The sequence below is a fragment of the Sarcophilus harrisii genome, chromosome 2 (genome assembly GCF_902635505.1).
Source record: "Sarcophilus harrisii chromosome 2, mSarHar1.11, whole genome shotgun sequence".
Classification (NCBI taxonomy): domain Eukaryota; kingdom Metazoa; phylum Chordata; class Mammalia; order Dasyuromorphia; family Dasyuridae; genus Sarcophilus; species Sarcophilus harrisii.
The window spans coordinates 638,107,783-638,125,952 of record NC_045427.1 but is presented as its reverse complement, the minus strand read 5'-3'; the positions used below and the strand labels follow the sequence as shown (position 1 = coordinate 638,125,952).

The 18,170-nt window shown below is 36.0% G+C and overlaps 1 long non-coding RNA gene across 1 annotated transcript in view; it reads left to right on the top strand.

Annotated features, from left to right (window-relative positions):
* Positions 1-1,225: 1,225 nt before the first annotated feature.
* The window catches only part of LOC116421987, a 166,771-nt gene continuing 149,826 nt past the window's right edge, over positions 1,226-18,170 (top strand). The window contains exons 1-2 of the long non-coding RNA XR_004232592.1: positions 1,226-1,578; positions 17,765-17,831. This is a non-coding gene — a long non-coding RNA (uncharacterized LOC116421987). The remainder of the gene's footprint in view (positions 1,579-17,764; positions 17,832-18,170) is intronic.

Sequence of the window (18,170 nt, the reverse complement as noted above, 5' to 3'; positions counted from 1 at the left end):
GAACAATTTACATCCAAGGAGTGGGAGGGATTGAATGTGGCTCAAAGCATAGTATTTTCACCTTCTTTGTTTGCTTTCTCAGGTTTTTTCCCCTCTTTTTGTCTGATTTTTTTCATATCATGACAAATATGGAAATATATTTAAAAGAACTACACATATTCAACCTATATCAGATTATTTGCTGACTTGGGGAGGGGAGAGGTGAAGGAGGGAGGGTCAAAAATCTGGAACAGAAAATCTTACAAATACGAATATTGAAAAATCTTTATATGTATTTGGAAAATAAAATACTATTGAAAATTTAAAAAGAAACAAAAGAAAAAAAATATATGTAGGTGCAGTGTTATTAACAGAAGATGTGAACACTCCTTTGGCACTGAAAATATCATATCGCTCCCACCAGTACCTACCCCAATCATAAATACTTTCATTGTGTCCCTTTATATGTGGTTGATATACATGTTGACTTTTACCACCGATGATATACATCCTTGCTCCAAGCTTTGGGTCTTGATTTCTTCAGGACAATCTGATGACCATTTTAGCATTTTCAGCCATGACAAGCTGACTAAAAACTTTAATCTTATAAGAGTGGTCATAATTGTCTTGTTTGTTGCTTAGTCATTTAATCATGTCAAACTCTTTAAGACACCATAGACCACAACATTTCAGGCCCATTTATCTTCCACCATCTCTTGAATTCTGTCCAAGTCCATGTTTGTTTGTTTCCCTGAGACTATCTGTCCTCACCTTGTCATCCTTTACCCCCACTTTTTTGTGTCATTCTCTTGTATTACTCTCCCCTTCCCCCTAATTCTTCTACTTTTCTAATCTGATTTTTAAAATTCTTTTACAAATCTCAGGAATTCTTTTTTGGATCTGAGACCAAATTACATTTTTCTCTGAGGTTTTACATGTAGCCACTGGGACACTATTGTCTTTTTCTAAGTATATGCTTTGAACATCCCTAGCACTATAGTAACTTTATATACTTGAGGTCTTTCTTTTTTCATGCTTTTTTTTCCTGCCATTTTTGTGATTTCATGTTTTCATGTAAGAGTTGGATTCTGGATACAGGACTCTGGGGCTCTGGATTTTATTGCTGGGTTTTAATTGGCTTCAGGATCAGCTGCTTGCCTTCTCTGGATGGTAAATTTTGCTTTTGGCTTGTAATGAGGAGTGGGGTCTCTCTCTTGGCCTCTCCTGGGTGTGAGGTTTAGTTGCTGATCATCAAGGGTAGAACCTTGCTGCTAGGTTGCTATGGAAACAGGATCTCAATATTGATATGTACCAGGGAAGTGTCTTCTTGTTAACCAGCTCCAGAGTGTGTGGTTCACTATTTGTCAGAAATAGTGCGAAAACTTTGATCCTGGCTTGTATTGGTGGTGGGGTGGTTAAGGAGGGACTTTATGTCATGTTCACTTGCCTAGGGGTCTGTTGATTTGTCAGAGTGTGGGGCCTACCTAGTATTGGAGACTTGGAGACTTGCTATGTACTCCTTCTTTGAGGCTGGATACTGCTGATCTTGGACCTTGCTTCCCTTCCACCCAAGTAAGAAAGATCTTTCCTACAATTCTGGTAAGCTGCTTTTCTGCTTCTAAACCAATTCTGAGGAAGTCTTCTAGTTTTTTTGGAGGGGAATTAGGAAGGGCTTCAGACAGTTCCTTCCTCACTCATCCATTTTGATATTGGAAGTCTTCCCAATTTTACTTTAAAAATGTATTATCTTTAGTGAATTTTTGTATATCTTTTTTTACAAGCCATTTTTGTTGTTCAAAGTGTTCTTTCCTTCATTGGATTTTTGTGCCTCTTTTTCATTTGACCTATTTTGTTTGTTAAACCATTGTTTTTTTGTTTTTTTTTTTTTTTAATGCCTCCTTTACCTAGCCCTTGATCTTTTAAAAATGAGTTTCTTTCATCACTCTTATTTCTCTTCCTATTTTGAGCTCTCCCATTTCCTGGGATTATTTCATATTTTTTTCTTGATGTTTCAGACGTAGGAGAAGATTTGATTTTGTTGTTTTCGTCTGAGTTTGTGTTTTGATTTTCCTTGTAATCATAGTGATTTCTTAAGTCAGGATTTATTTTCCTGTGGTAATTTTCCAACCTATTTCTTGACTTATAATTCTATGCTAAAGTGGAGTTTTGCTTTTAGAGTGGAGGAGCACTGTCCCAACCTTTAGGTTTTATGTGCAGGTGTTTTCAAAGGTAATTCATGGGACCTATAAGTTTTTAGTTCTTCATCTATGGAGAGATGAAATGTGTTTAGTTCTATCCTGTTCTGTGGTATGGTTTATGAGTAAACAGAAGAACCTGAAACTGTGAGCAGGGTCTTCTATGACCATAAACTCTGATGTACTAGTGTTCCTCCTTGGCCTGGGACTGAGACTCAGGGCTGCAACCTAGACCCAAGTATGGGCAATAAAACAGAGTCCTGCCTCTGAGCCAGCAGGGGACCTCTGTACTCCCAGTTATCAGTCAGTTACCCCTTCAAACCATTTTTGTACTTAGAAGTCTGGAAAACATCACTGCTGCTAGCGATTCAATTATCACCATGGCTTATTGCTTATATGCTGGGGTGTCCCCACATGGGATTGTACTCCACTCTCACCCAGTGCAAAAGACAACAACAACAACAACAACAATAACAACTACTACTACTAATAATCAGAAAGAGGACATCCAGGCTAAGATTAGGTTTTGCTTTTTTTAGCTGCCCTATATAGGTGGCAATCAGACTCTTTGTCATAAATATCTATAAACATCAGAGAAATGCAAATTAAGACAACTCTGAGATACCACTACACACCTGTCAGATTGGCTAAAATGACAGGAAAAAATAATGATGAATGTTGGAGGGAATGCGGGAAAACTGGGACACTGATACATTGTTGGTGGAGCTGTGAATGAATCCAACCATTCTGGAGAGCAATCTGGAATTATGCCCAAAAAGTTATCAAACTGTGCATATCCTTTGATCCAGCAGTGTTTCTCCTGGGCTTATACCCCAAAGAGATACTAAAGAAGGGAAAGGGACCTGTATGTGCCAAAATGTTTGTGGCAGCCCTGTTTATAGTGGCTAGAAACTGGAAAATGTATGGATGCCCATAAATTGGAGAATGGGTTGGGTAAATTGTGGTATATAAATGTAATGGGCTGAAACTCCTGAGTCATTGCACTGAGGTCCCCAGCACTTGAGGCTAATTAGCAATTGGACAATACTCTATTAATATATGCTTGGAGAAAGAATGGCCCTGCCCACTCTCTGTGCAAGTTTGATGTGTTGTATAGGAGATTGGGTAAAGGATTTGGTGGGTGGAGTGTGAGAGCCAGAGGCACAGCTGGCTGGATTCAAGTCCCAATTGCTCTCACTTCATATCACCATTCCCCTTCACCTCAGCAAAGAATAAAGATCAAGGATTTTCCCTTATCCTGACTTCCTGATTCTGGCTGATTTTAAAATACGTAATCATCACATATGAATGTTATGGAATATTACTGTTCTGTAAGCAATGACCAGCAGGATGAATACAGAGGGCCGTGGAGTAACTTACATGAACTGATGCTAAGTGAAATGAAGAGAACCAGGAGATCATTATATACTTCAACAAAGATATTGTATGAGGATGTGTTCTGATGGAAGTGGATTTCTTCCACAAAGAGAAGATCCAACTCAGTTTCAATTGATCAATGATGGACAGAAGCAGCTACACCCAGAGAAGGAACACTGGGAAATGAGTATAAACTGTTTGCATTTTTATTTTTCTTCCTGGGTTATTTTTACCTTCTGAATCCAATTCTTCCTGTGCAACAAGAGAAATGTGTGGTTCTGCACACATATATTGTATCTAGAATATACTGTGGCATAATTAACATGTATAGGACTGCTTGCCATCCAGGGGAGGGGGTGGAGGGAGGGAGGGAGGGAAAAAGTCGGAACAGAAGTGAGTACAAAGGATAATGTTGTAAAGAATTTTTTTTCAAAATTAAAAAAAAATAAATATCTATAAAGTTTATGGTTAAAAATCCCTAGGCATTCCCAACATCCTTTCTAGTTTAGCCTGCAAAATAATTTGAATAATCACAAAAGTTAACAGGAAAAGGCAACATGATGATTCTCTTTTTATCTCGCATACATTACTGGCATTATTATTCATATTGATTAATTATAGTTAATAGTTAATATAATATATATAATATATACATATGTCTATAATATAATATAATATAGTTGTCTGGTTATTTTTCTACAATATTTTCGCTTTTGAAACTGTCTCCCTACATGGATAATTACTTTTGTTTTACATAATCATTTGATATCTTATTTTTAAAAAATATATTGGAAATTGATCCTAAATCTTTAAAAGATTGTTTTTGCCATGGTGCAGATATAGCACTCCTATATATTTTTATTCAGATTTAATATTATGCCTGATTTTGTTATATCATTTTTACTTGTTGGAGAACTAAATTTAATGGTTCTTCTTTTATGGAAAATGAGAATAGATAAATATAAAAAGGCATCATATCTATCAGAGTTACTATTTATTTTTGCCTTTCTTTTGGTTTCATTTTCAAACACTTAACATGTGTTGAGAAATTATTTAAATACAATGGACTGCCCAAGTGTCCAGCATGAAAAATTAAAAAGAGAGACTTCTGGCTCATGTAAAAGAGAGAAATCATGCTTTACTCTTTAGACTCTGTCAGCAGAGCTCAGATACTTATGCAATAGAATACTTATCCTGGAGGTGGGAAGCCCTGAGTTCAAATCCCTTCTTTTCTTTTTTCTGCTCACATTATCAAGTTCCTTCTGATAGCTCCATTGTGATGAAAATCTCAGTGAATCCATGCTTCACTCTCCAGACCTTGTCACTCCCTTTCATCAAGATTTCTTTTCTCTCTTTTCCTTCCCACTAGGCTTTTCAAATCTCTACCTATTAGAATATAAATTCCTTGAAGACAGGAGTTCTCTCCCTTCCTCCTCCCTTCTTCCTTTCTTCCTTCTCTCTCTCTCTCTCTCTCTCTCTCTCTCTTCCTCCGTCCCTCCCTCTCTCTCTCTCTTCTCTCTCTTTCTCTCTCTCTCTTTCTTTCTTTCTCTGTCTCTCTCTTTGCTTGTATCTATCATCAGTGCTTAGCGCTATGAGTGGCCTATAGTAAACATTTCATAGATGCTTATTGACTGTGGCTTTAGAGAAAAAGAATAATGAGGGTTCAAATCCTGTTTCTGACATGTAATAGTTTTGTGACTATGAGAAAGTCAACACCTCTTAATGTCTCCTGTAAACTCCCTAAGAATTTATGCTGTGTGCATGTTATTGATCCATGATGGGAGTTTTCACATCAAGAGTATGAATGGGGATTCATTGGGGATAGTTGGAAAACAGAAGGGACCGGGTGTGCGGGCTGTAATCCCAGGGCAAAATGATAAAGAACCAGGGTTAAAGGCATGCTTTTGCTCAGCCTGTGGCTGACTGAAATGAAAGCCCTGCTTTACCTGTGAAGAAAAAGGCAACTCTGTAAGAGCTAATGACTTTATCTGGCTAAGTCCTTGCTGAGTGAAGTATCATGTGCCACAATTCCACAGCTAATTTCTTCCTCATAGTAGAAATAACATAGTTGAACACAGTTGTTACCAGAGAGCTTACTGGGAAATGAAATATGCAATCAAAGGGATATAATTTGCTTAGAATTCAGTTTCCTTTGCTTGATTTGTGGCTGTAAAACATTTTTTTTTGTTTTTTTTCTCCCAGGAATTGTAAGAATGTTCCAAAATCAATGGCACTTGAGGCAGCCTTTAAATATTCCTGAGGTTATCTCATGATTTGCCCACTCCACTAGCTCTCTCTCTCTCTCTGTATGTTTGTGTGTGTAAAACCTCGATCCAATTATTTCGCCAGTTCTGAAACTCTTTGTTGATTGATTCCATAATCTTAGTGTGAGACATTGTCTGGATGTAATGATCTCCATGCTTGCTCAAATTATTTATGTTGGGTTTGTGAAGTGATGACAAATCAGGTGGTTTGAAGCAGGTTTGAAGCACAAAATGACTTAAGAGTCAGAGAAAAAATAATGCTTCAGAAGTTGGTCAGTAACTGTAAAAAAGTCACTTACTGAATTTTCTGCTCTCTTTAGGTGTCATCTTCTTGGGACAGCTAGGTCTTAACCGCTATGCTAATAGTTTGGGTTTATTTAGGGCATGGCAAATAAGAAAGAATTCTAGAGCTGTGATGGATCTATGACTGAATCCTCATTTCAATTTAATTTAATTCAGAGAAATGTAATGAATGCAATGCATTAAACTTAACTTTATTAGGAAATTACTCTCTGCCAACACCATTGGTAGGTCTGTAGATCCAGAAACAACAATAAAAACAGCCATTGCCTTCAAGAAGATTCTACTCTGGTAGAGTTGAGTAGTATGGGATTTGGTTATGTAAATAAAAATATTTAAAGAAAGAGTACTAATAACTTGGTGGTGACTTTGGGGAGGTAGAGATAAAAAAGCATGTGAAAAACACACACACAAACAAACATTCCAAGTGGATTCGAAGGTAACAGCAATCAGAAATAATGTATATGGGGAATATTAGTAGGCAGGTTGGAGAAACAGCGTCAGGAAAAGATGGCGCAGAAGATAAAGTGCTAGTTCAAATTTGGCTTCATATCATTAATACTTGATGACATTTTACATCTGTCTGTAAAACGGGAATAATCTACTTCCCAGGATTAAATATTGTGAAGAAAAAAATAACAATGTGTGTAAAGTATTTGGAAAATGAGAAATCTTTGTTAATGTAATTATTATTACTATTGCTATAAATGCTATTGCCAATAATAATAACTAACATGAAAAATGGATCCATCTTAAGCATTTACTCTCTCATTGAAGATAAACTCATAATGTCAGAGAATATCCTGGGACTCTAAGAGAGTGGAAAGTTAGATTAAAATTAGATTGTGAAATGATTTAAGAAAATAATCAGAAGAGCTTTTAAATGTTATTTTACTTTGGTTTTATGTTAATGCAAATGAAGGAATAGGGAGCCACTGAAGTTTATTGAGTAGAGGAATGATATAGTTAGATTTGCACTCCACGGAAAGATTAGAGAAAAGGGCATGAATCAAAAAGCACTGTGGATTAAAAATAATGACTTAACCAGTATTTTAATAATACCGAAGATTTATGTAGTATTTATTATATGCCAGACAATATGCTAAATGTTATATACTAAGATTTCATTTGATTCTCACAACAAACTTGGGAGATAAGGTCCCATTACACTATTGATACTAATCATGTGGCAAATCAACCCAAGAATTGCACTCTGGGTAAACACAGAAATCTAAAGAGGTTATAAAACTTGGACCTGGAAGATATTTCAAATTTGATTAAAGATGAGAAAATGGACATTCAGTGATACTATAGGAAATACCAATAATCACATTAGGGTAGAGCAGAGGCTTGGGCACAAATCCAGCCCTAAGTCTCATTGCCTTTTCACAACAGTGAAATGAAGCTCGATGATTCAGCCTTAAAAGTACATATTAATATGTTATTTGAAAACAGAAAATACAGTGTAGAAGACCTCTTCCAGCTTGGATCACTGCTCTCTTTTTCTCATGTTTTTAGCCTTTACTAAGAGGGGACTCTGAAAAGCACTGACTGTGCCACAAAGTTTCAATCCTGGCAGAGTTAAATTTGCCCAATGATTGAGCTGGTGTTGCCATTTGCTGCTTCAGATGTCAGGCTGGAAAACTTAATTGTTCTCTGTTTCCTTCTGCCCCTAGGATAAAATACAAACTCAGAGCCTTTCACACTGTGATTGGAGATCACCTTTTCAAGCTTTGCATATCACTTCTTGGTAGGGATGCTATGCTCTCCTCAAACTGACCTCCGGGTTATTCTTCCAGGTTGGCACCCCATCTCCCTCTCTGTGGATTTGCTGCTCTTTCCCTTTGGCTGGAAACACTCTCTCCTCATTTCTGACTCTTGGAGACCTTAAATTCCTTGAGTACACAGCTGAGACTCCATCTGCTTCTAGAATCTTTTCTCATTATTATTTCCCACCACAACCAATCAATCAACAAGCATATATTAAGCACCTACTATACTTCCAGCCTGGAGAGGGAAATGACATTGAAGAAGAAAATGGCATTGGAGAAGGGAATAGCAAACAATTCCATTCTCTATGCCAAGAAAACTCCAAAAGGGGTCACAAAGAATCAGTCACAAGACAGCTAAGCAACAACAATATGGCAGCACTTGCTTTCCCTTGCACAGGAAATGCAAACATAGAAGTGAAAGTCTCTGCTGTCAAGGAACTTACATTATACCACCAGAGATGAGATGTACATGCGTACAGCCGAACAATTGCAAGACAATTTTGTGGGGGTATTTTTTCACCTATGAGCAATCAGAAAATATTTTACATGCTGCTTGAGCTGAGTATTGAAGGAAGCTAGGAATTCTAAGTGGTCAAAGTAAGGAAGCATAATATTGAAGGCATGAAGAACAATCACCGTAAAAACATATCGATTAGAATTGGAGAATTATAAGTGAAGTACGATGCCTGGATCTCACAGGGATTAAAGAAGAGTAATATATAAATTGACTAGAAATGTTCATAGAGGATAAATTTGAAGTAAAGTTCACGTTTACTTGAAAGAGTACGTGCATTGCCTTCCTTAAGAGAATATACCCTCCCTGAGGGCAAAAATATTTTTCCTTTTTTTTTATCCAAGTGCAGAGTGTAGTCTTGAACATAGTAAATGGTCAGTAATTGTTTATTGAATGACATTTAATTGAATTTTTACAACACATAAAAATAGGCATTAAATATTTCTGAATATTTGCTTTCATGAGCTTAGGGACTTTATATCACAATATAATTTCTTTTACAATTATGTTTCTTCAGTTACTGAAATATGCCTTTTTGCTGACACATCCTGAATATAGCATTAAACCTGCTACTAAATTCCATTTTAGGTTAGTTGTGACTATTTGTTTTTTCCAAGAGTTGTTTTTCTGAGTATCTGAAAATATTTGGCTGCTTTTGTCTCGGGGGGTCTTCCTTGAGGTCATCATGGAAATTACAGCCTAACTGCCAAATTTTGCTATAACTGATAATGAAGTGGATCTATGCGGATAGGAGTAGAAGCCAGCATCTGTAGTTTAATGCTAAGGTAGGATTTGATATGAGGAGAATCCCAGAATAGTCATGGACCTGGGGCTAGGTACCTAGTTGGGGATCTTTACCAGAAAGGTAACCATAAGAAGTTAAGCTTTGTAAGGTCAGAAGAGGAGATTAAAAAAAAAAAAAAAAAGTTAGCTCCCTGGAATTTTGGGTTTTAGGTTACTCAGGTTTTCCTTAATCAGGTCTGCTCCAAGAATGTTCCTTCTCAACTTATTAAACTAGGGGTGTGCCATCATTCTTTCAAAATCATCTTTGCTCTGGTAGGGGGGTATTTTCAGTATTCTCTGAACAAATTAATGATTCAGTTGGAAGCCTGAGTTCTCTGTCTCTCTCTGTCCCTCCATTCTACCCTCTCTTTTTCTCTCTCTGTCTCTCTGTTTCTCTCACACATACTCTATCCATGCACCCATGTATGCATCCATGTATCCATCCATCTCTCTTTCACTCTCTCTCATTCTCTTACTCTCTCTTTCTACCTATCCTTCCATCTTATCTATTCATCCATCCATCTATCTTTTTTATCTATCCATTCGTCCACCCATCTATCGATCGATCATTTGTTATATCTATTATCTTCTTTCTGCCTCTATCCTTCATCTATTATGTCCATTCATTTATCCCTGTATCCATCTAATTATTTTTTATCATGATCATCTGGCTCATCTTTTATTCATCCATTCATTTATTAGTTTATTTTTTCTAGACTCATGGTTTTATTCATGTAGAAAACTGCCTGTGAGAGACTTCTATCCACTAATATATATATTAATACCTGTGCTGCAGCATCACCTATGATACTGAGGTGTTGAAACTGCTTGTCCAGTATGTGTAGGTTGAAATGGAATCCTTGTCTTCTATATCCTGAATCAAGATTTCCATATACTACACAATCCTCAGGCCTTCAATTTTCTGTAGGATTCATGCATATTGTCTTAAAGACCGAGGTTTCACCTCTACCTCTATTACTTACTACACATATGATTTTGAGCTGATCTGCTATCCTACAGGGAATCCAGGTTTCTTTCTTTTAAAAATTTTTTGTTCTTGTGAAATGGTGAACTATGGATATTGATCCAGATAACCATTAAGATCAGTTATCTATTTTTATCTATGATCTTATGGAATGAAGAATTGGTGATTCCCAACTGTCACTAAGTCTGATCAGTTCATTGGCTCAGCTGCCTAACCACCAATAAAAAAATTGCTCTGAAGAAATATTTCCTTGAAAGGATTCCCATCACTGAGACTTCCGGGAAGTCCTGATACTGAATATTGCTAGGATTAGAATACCAAGAACAATTTTTTATATAGTTAAAATTTTTATCATGGTTTAATGTTTGCTAAGAATGTTTTGTGCCTAATCTCATCAGAGATTCATAACAGCCCTGAGAGTTGTTATAGAGGATTATTATTAATTAAAATGAGGAAAAGGAGTTTCATAGAAGTTATATGACTTGATCAGATTTAGAGCAGGAAAGATCTCAAAACCATTTGAGTTCTAATTCCCTTCTTTTTACCTATGAGGAAACTGAAGTACAGAAAGATTTGATTGAATTGGGGTTAAATCGAAAGTATGATGTATGTACAGTGGAATCTAAAACGAGGTATTCCTAACTCTCCATGAATCACTCTATCCGTTATGGCAATACTGCAGGCAAGTCTTACTGATCCTAAATCCAGCATGCTAGGTACGATTCCATGCTGTTTCCAGAATAGAATCTATCTTTGGGGAAACTTTCCTTCGGCTCACCAGACTTCAGGCCCAAGGTAAGTTCCTTGCAATAATTGAGTCAGATGAAGCTAGAAATAACCTTTGCTCAGGGTCTGTTCTATTGATAGAGGATAATCCCAATGCTCCTTATTATAGCTTGGTCCTGTGCTTGCCTTCACTAAATCTTTGCTTTACCACATTAATGAGCTTGCTGCGGAGGGCATCTTGAACTGGAAGAGAAGATTCCACGAGAACAAAAGTGGGAAGGGTGATTTTACAAAGCTTTTGAATATTGGCCAGACGACAGATAATTTCTGTGGAGTTGCTGGACCATTCCAGGTAAATATGAAAAGGTTCATTACTGGAAAATTCACCTACAGTTGATGAATTGTTTTGTTCTAAGACAGATATGGAAGGGGCAGCTATCTGTATCAGTGAACAGAATGCTCAATGAAATCACATACCTCTTTACTTTGAAGAAAATAATCCAGTTTAGGACAGAAGAGAAATTTTTAAGGTTTACTTTGATGAAGTGGCCAGGACTCATTTTCTAGTTTCTGTTATTTGTCTAACTCTTGTCAACCATTGGGCCAATACTGGGGCTGATGTGGGGAGAATACTTCATTCCATTTTGCTTTGCTGAGGAGAGAAATTCCAGAAAAAGATCATACAAAAATCTATAGTTCCTTTGCTCTGCCATCTTGTTTATGAGCTAGATTCACAGGAGAGTTCAGTGGAGCAGATGAAAGATCAATAGGTTTGAGAATTTTAATTGGGCCTTCTTTGGCTAAGGCTAACATTTCATGTGTGCTGGGGCCTTGACGAGCTGAAAGGATAAATCATCTGTCTTTTAGGTAGGCAGTGTCTCCTGGAGACACTGAACATCTCCCTGAGGATATTTTGTAACAAGTTCAATGGTGTGTAGAAGACAGATTTATTTTTAACTGGAGTGTTTTGGGGTGAGCTTTCTCATTCCCTCTTTCAGGTTTTGAATTTGACTGCAGAGAGATGATTCCCTTCCCTAAAGATCCATCCATAATATTCCCTTAAAAAATCTGTATCCCCTCACCACCAATATCTTATTACCATCATTTTCCTTACATTTTTTTCCTTTTGTGTGAAGTAAACTCAATTTCTTTTAATGAAAATATTTCTACTACAACCTGAGAGGTTGTGGCTGGCAATTAATTAGGGGTACAAGATCTAGCTCTGTGACCAACCCACTATGGCACAAAAGGCACTAGGGCCTTGATTCTTTGCTACATTACATATTAAATTTAGTTCTGTTCAGGTCTGTCCTTTTTCTTTCCTTTCTATTCTATTCCACAAGTACTGATTAAAAACTACTATAACTCTGATACTATGCTTAGTTTGAAGGATATTAAAAATGGAAGTAATATTTTGTGAAGAAATTTATATTAATCTTACCTTGAGGTACAGGTGAGGGGGTCTATAAATATAGATAAGTTAATATCAAATACAATAAAAAAGTTTATGCTTAGTTATTTCAGGAGGGACTGACTCTTCATGAGCCCTTTTGCAAGGGTTTTCTTGGAAGAGACTGGAATGGTTTGCCATTTCCTGCGCCAGCTCATTTTAAAGATGAGTAAATGGATGCAAATAGGGTAAAATGATTTGCCCAAGCTCATACAATTAATAAGTGCCTGAGGCCACATTTGAATTCAGGTCTTCCTAACTCCAGTCCTGGAATTGTCCACTGCTTCAGAGTATGTATGTACAGATAATTTTGGGGAATATTAAAGACCACCAACAAAGTATTCATGAAATAGAAATAATTATATAGTTGCCATAACTAAAAAGGCAGTAGGGTAATTTGAAAATATTGTTGAATTTGCGATCAGAATAATTATAATTATAATAATTTTATAAAGAATTTTAAAATTTGCAAACTACATTATAAATATTATGGTGTTTGATCCTTATAACAACTTAGTGAAGAACAGGCTCTTATTGGAGACATTTATGTGGCTTAGAGGGTAGAGTACCAGACCTTGAGTCAGAAAGATTTAGATTTGACTTTAGACAATAATTGTGTGATCTTGGACAAATTTCTTCATCTGTAAAATGGGAATGGTAGCACCTCTTCCTGAGTAATGAATGACGATCAAGTAACATAATATTTGTAAAATTGTTTTGCACACTTTAAAGTAATCTGAACATTTTTTCTCATTAGCTCTTTAACAATATCTAATATATGAGGCAACTAAGTGGCACAATGAATAAAGCGCTGAGGCTCTAGTCACAAAGACATGAGTTCAAATTCAGGCTCAGAGACAGGCTCAATTATATGATCTTGGAAAATTCACTCACCTTGTTTGCCTCACTTTTCTCATGTATAAAATAGGAATAGCAATAGCACCTCTTTCAAAGGATTATTGTGACGATCAAATGAAATATTTGTAAACCACTTAGCACATTGACTGGTATGTAGTAAGAACTAGAGGACTGATACAATGATGATGATGAAGATGATGATGATGATGGTGGTGGTGATGAATTATTCTCATTTTATAGATGATGAAAGTGATCCTGAGATAGGTTATGACTCATCCATCGTCATACATCTCATAAGTGACTGAGGCAATCATATTTCTTCTTGACTCCAATCCAGTGCTTTAGGCACTGAATCATTTTGTTTCTTTAGCAGAGTACACCTGTTTGCCTTTAATCCTATCACTTCTAATTTGTGGATCTCAGCTGCCTCATCATTAAAATGAGAAAGTTTAACTACACTACCATTCTTATTCTCTTCATCAACATTTCCTTGGGCTTGATGTCATGAAATATTTACTAAAATTGGAGCTGTTCTAACATAAAGTGGGCTTGCCTCCACAACTAGTGAGTAATCTTATCCCAAAAGTCTTCAAGGCAAGACTGAATAAGCCCTTATCCACTATTAAGGGCATTCTTATTCAGGTTTAAATTAGATTAACTAATCTTTCAATATCCTTTCAGCTGTGAGATTCTGTGATTCTATGGTTTTAATTTATATGAATGTTGAAGAGATCAGTAATAGTCTATCAATATTTGTTGTCATTTTGATTAGTTCCAACCATTTTTTCTCTCAATCTGTGTCTGACTCTGTCTTTCTGTCTGTTTTTCTGTCTCTCTCTGTTTCTCTGTCTCAGAAAGATGAAATATTAATAAAAAGTGAAAATATAATTCAAAATAAAAACATCAAACTATAAAAGAAGGTAACACCTTTTAGTGTTCCTCTAAAGCAGGAGTGTATTGTCACTGAAAATTAATTTTTTAAATTTTCAGAGAGATCATTTACACCTCTGAAATCATAAAAAAGTTACAAATAAGATCTTTGTTTATTGTTTTGTATATTATCTAGATTTAAGAAAGTGATGGAAAGAATGTTAATAATAGAGATTAAAGTGAAAATTTTTGAGTGTATTTTTCCACTGGAGGAATAAATTAAGTATTTAATTAAACATTTTAGTTTAGTTGTTAAATATTTACTAGTGGGTCCTGATTCTGAATCCACATGAAGGACAAAATATTCATTAAAAATGCCAGTGTCTAATGACACAAGAATGAAACTATGTCTTAATGAAAATGAATCAACTATTTCTAGAAGGAGCTGACAAAAATCTGGACTTACTTTCAGGAACTTTCAAATTTTGCTTCTGAACCTGACCATCAGGATATAGCATTCCACCTCCCAGCTTTGTTGTTGTGTACTGGCTCATCATTATACTTCCAACGTTCACCCTTTAGAATTACTTTGTTTTGCTTTGAATGCTTACCTTCTACTTGTGCTCCAGTGAAGAGAATTCTGCACTTGGTGTCAGAAAGATCTGAGTGCTGTGGTCCTGGGCAAATCCTTTAACTTTTCAGCCTCAGTTTCTTTTTATGGAAATAGGTATAATAATAACATAGCTATTTTTCAGGATTGAAGTTCAAATATGGTTATATTTGTAAAATACTATACAAAGTTAAAATCCAATATTTTAGCCATTATTATTATTATTAGTGTCCCAGAATTTTATTTTGTGTTTATTTTTATCATATATACAATAGCTTTTGTATATACATATATTTATATATTGATATGTATATGTAGATTTTGTAATTACATATATATAAATATATGTGTGTGTGTTTGTGTTATAGTAGCACATTTGATAGAAAGCTGGCTTTAGAGCCTTAAAAAATTGAATGTAAGTGTTGCTTCTGAAATAAACTGGCTTTGTTTTCTGGGCATGTTTCTTTATCACTTTTGTTAGAAAATCTCTGACAAAATATTTCATAGAAGGCATTGATTTATATTGAGTGAGCCATTTTCCTAATCTCCTAGTTCTTTATATTGATAAAATCAGAGGGGCAGTCCACATCCTTATTGACATTTTGTAGATCCTCTTATATACTGTTCTAACCATAGCATATTGACCTTTGCTTTCTCCATCAATATGCATAATACACAAGTTGTATTTTTTGTGCAATGTTTAAATGAGAAAAACCTAAACAACTCACTTAGATACACTTGTAAGTTGTCATGAATTTTGTTGATAATTTGAATTTGCTGTTACTATTTTGGATTTCTGTTTTATTTTAGAGTAAGTAGACTTTATGCAGTCAGAATTATTAGACAATTGTGGAAAAGCTCAAATTAAATATGAAATAGGAAAAGGAAAAAGATAGGAATAGGAAATGACATTAGATAAAAATGACAAGACAATCCATTTGAGGTCATTGATTCTGGAAAGTGGGATCAGATAAATGTTAATGAATTATTTTGGGACACACAACAGTATAATAGTTGCATTGAGGAAATAACAAGAAACCCAGAAAGCCATTTGATCATTTTCTTTCCCTGCCAAATTGAGGAGCATGTTTTCCAAGGGCAACACTATCTGAGAGATGTAGTTCATGTACATCTCTCACATCATATTTTGTGATGGGGAAAGATTGTTGAAGACTAGAAGCAATATAACCTGACAAAACAGAAGAAAACAGTTAAAGGGGCCTAAAAATAAAGTAGGCCTGGGACAAGTTTCATAAATAAATTTAAATCAATTACTTAAGAAAGTATTAGAAACAATTGGAATATTGGTATAGATGAAACAGATTTCCTTATTTGATGAGGGGCATAATTCTTAATAGAAATAATATTCAGTCATTGGGATTTGGGATTCCCCATTTGGATTTTTATCATCTCAGCCTTTCAAGTATTAATGGGCAGTGAAGGATGTGATGATGATCTTGGTGGTTTGGAGGAGATTCTAAAAGATCAGAAAAATATCACAGATTGTGGCTTTTATTATTTCCCTCTCGCCTTACCTGTTCTAAAAGTAGCAAAAAGTATTTGTCTTGTTGCTGTTGTTATAGTTTGTCTTTAAAGAAATCTTTAGTTCTCAAAGGGTAGTGATATCAAAATGTGGAAGTGAATTGAATTTAAATGAGAAAGGGTTGTGCAAAGTTACAGCTTCATTCTCTCCTCTATAGCCATCTAGATCCATTGACAAGATACAGATTAGGAATAGAGGAAATGGGGAAAGATAATGTGGAATGTTGGAGGGAGGGGGTGTGGGAAAACAGGGACACTGATACATTGTTGGTGGAATTGTGAACATATCCAGCCATTCTGGAGAGCAATTTGGGACTATGCTCAAAAAGTTATCAAACTGTGCATACCCTTTGATCCAGCAGTGTTTCTACTGGGCTTATACCCCAAAGAGATACTAAAGAAGGGAAAGGGACCTGTATGTGCCAAAGTGTTTGTGGCAGCCCTCTTTGTAGTGGCTAGAAGCTGGAAAATGAATGGATGCCCATCAATTGGAGAATGGTTGAGTAAATTGTGGTATATGAATGTTATGGAATATTATTGTTCTGTAAGAAACGACCAGCAGGATGAATACAGAGAGGATTGGCGAGACTTACAGAAACTGATGCTAAGTGAAATGAGCAGAACCAGGAGATCATTATATACCTCAACAACAATACTGTATGAGGATGTATTCATATGGAAGTGGATTTCTTCGACAAAGAGAAGATCTAACTCGGTTTCAATTGATCAAGGATGGACCGAAGCAGCTACACCCAGAGAAAGAACACTGGGAAATGAATGTAAACTGCTTGCATTTTTGTTTTTCTTCCCAGGTTATTTATCCCTTCTGAATCTAATTCTCCCTGAGCAACAAGAGAACTGTTCAGTTCTTCACACATATATTGTATCTAGGATATACTGTAACCTGTTCAACATGTTGTATAGGACTGCTTGCCATCTGGGGGAGGAGGTGGAGGGAGGGAGGAGAAAAATCAGAACAGAAGTGAGTGCAAGGGACAATGTTGTAAAAAATTACCCTGGCATGGATTCTGTCAATAAAAAGTTATTTAAAAAAAGGAAGAGAGGAAATGGTCCTGGATATAGTGGGGCATCTTTTTTATATTAAGCTCTTTTATAGGTCTCAGTTTGATGAGGGCAATACTCAATCAGTGATTAAGGTTAGGATGTGGCAGAGAATGGTCTCTTTTACTTAGTAAAAATAAAAAGAAGTCAATCTGGAAATCTCATGGTTTCTGGGCAAAAGAGAAACAAATGCTCTTTACATTCACTCTGAGCCAACCAGGGCCTAATCAGTGACCATGTGGGGCCACCCAAAGAGAGCCAGAGTGATTTGGGTTTGGGGCTTGGTGTTAAGAAAGAAATCTAGCTGGCAGCCTTCAAGGTATTTTGGGAGCTTTCAGGAATCAAAATTTACAATTCCTTTGGACGAAGCACCCACAGTTAAGGGTATGATACCCTCTGTGCACAGAGGGAAGTAGAATAAAAGAAGAAAGAAAAAGAAAGTTCATTAATTCTTCTTCAACCTCTTTTCTTTTAAAGATGCAGAAAATATACCCGAAAGATGTTAAGTCATTTCCCCAATCCACACAGGAATTAAGTGACAAAGGTAAGATTTATTTAACAGTAATCATAATAGTACCTACTATGTGCCAGGCACTGTGCTAAGGAATTTATAAATATTATTTCATCTGATTCTCAAAACCATCATGGGGATAGATGCCAATATCTGTTGATTTTTACAATTGAGGAAACTGAGGTAGCAAACCAAGGTTAAGTGAATTGCCCAAGGTCACATAGTTAGGAAGTACCTGAAGTACTCAGGTCTTCCTGACTCCATCACTCATATCCAATAGACTGCCTAGCAAAGAGATTACCTGGGGACAATAATGATACTTTGTCTTCCCCCCACCATATATTGCTCATTCTAATAATTTGGAGAGAGTAA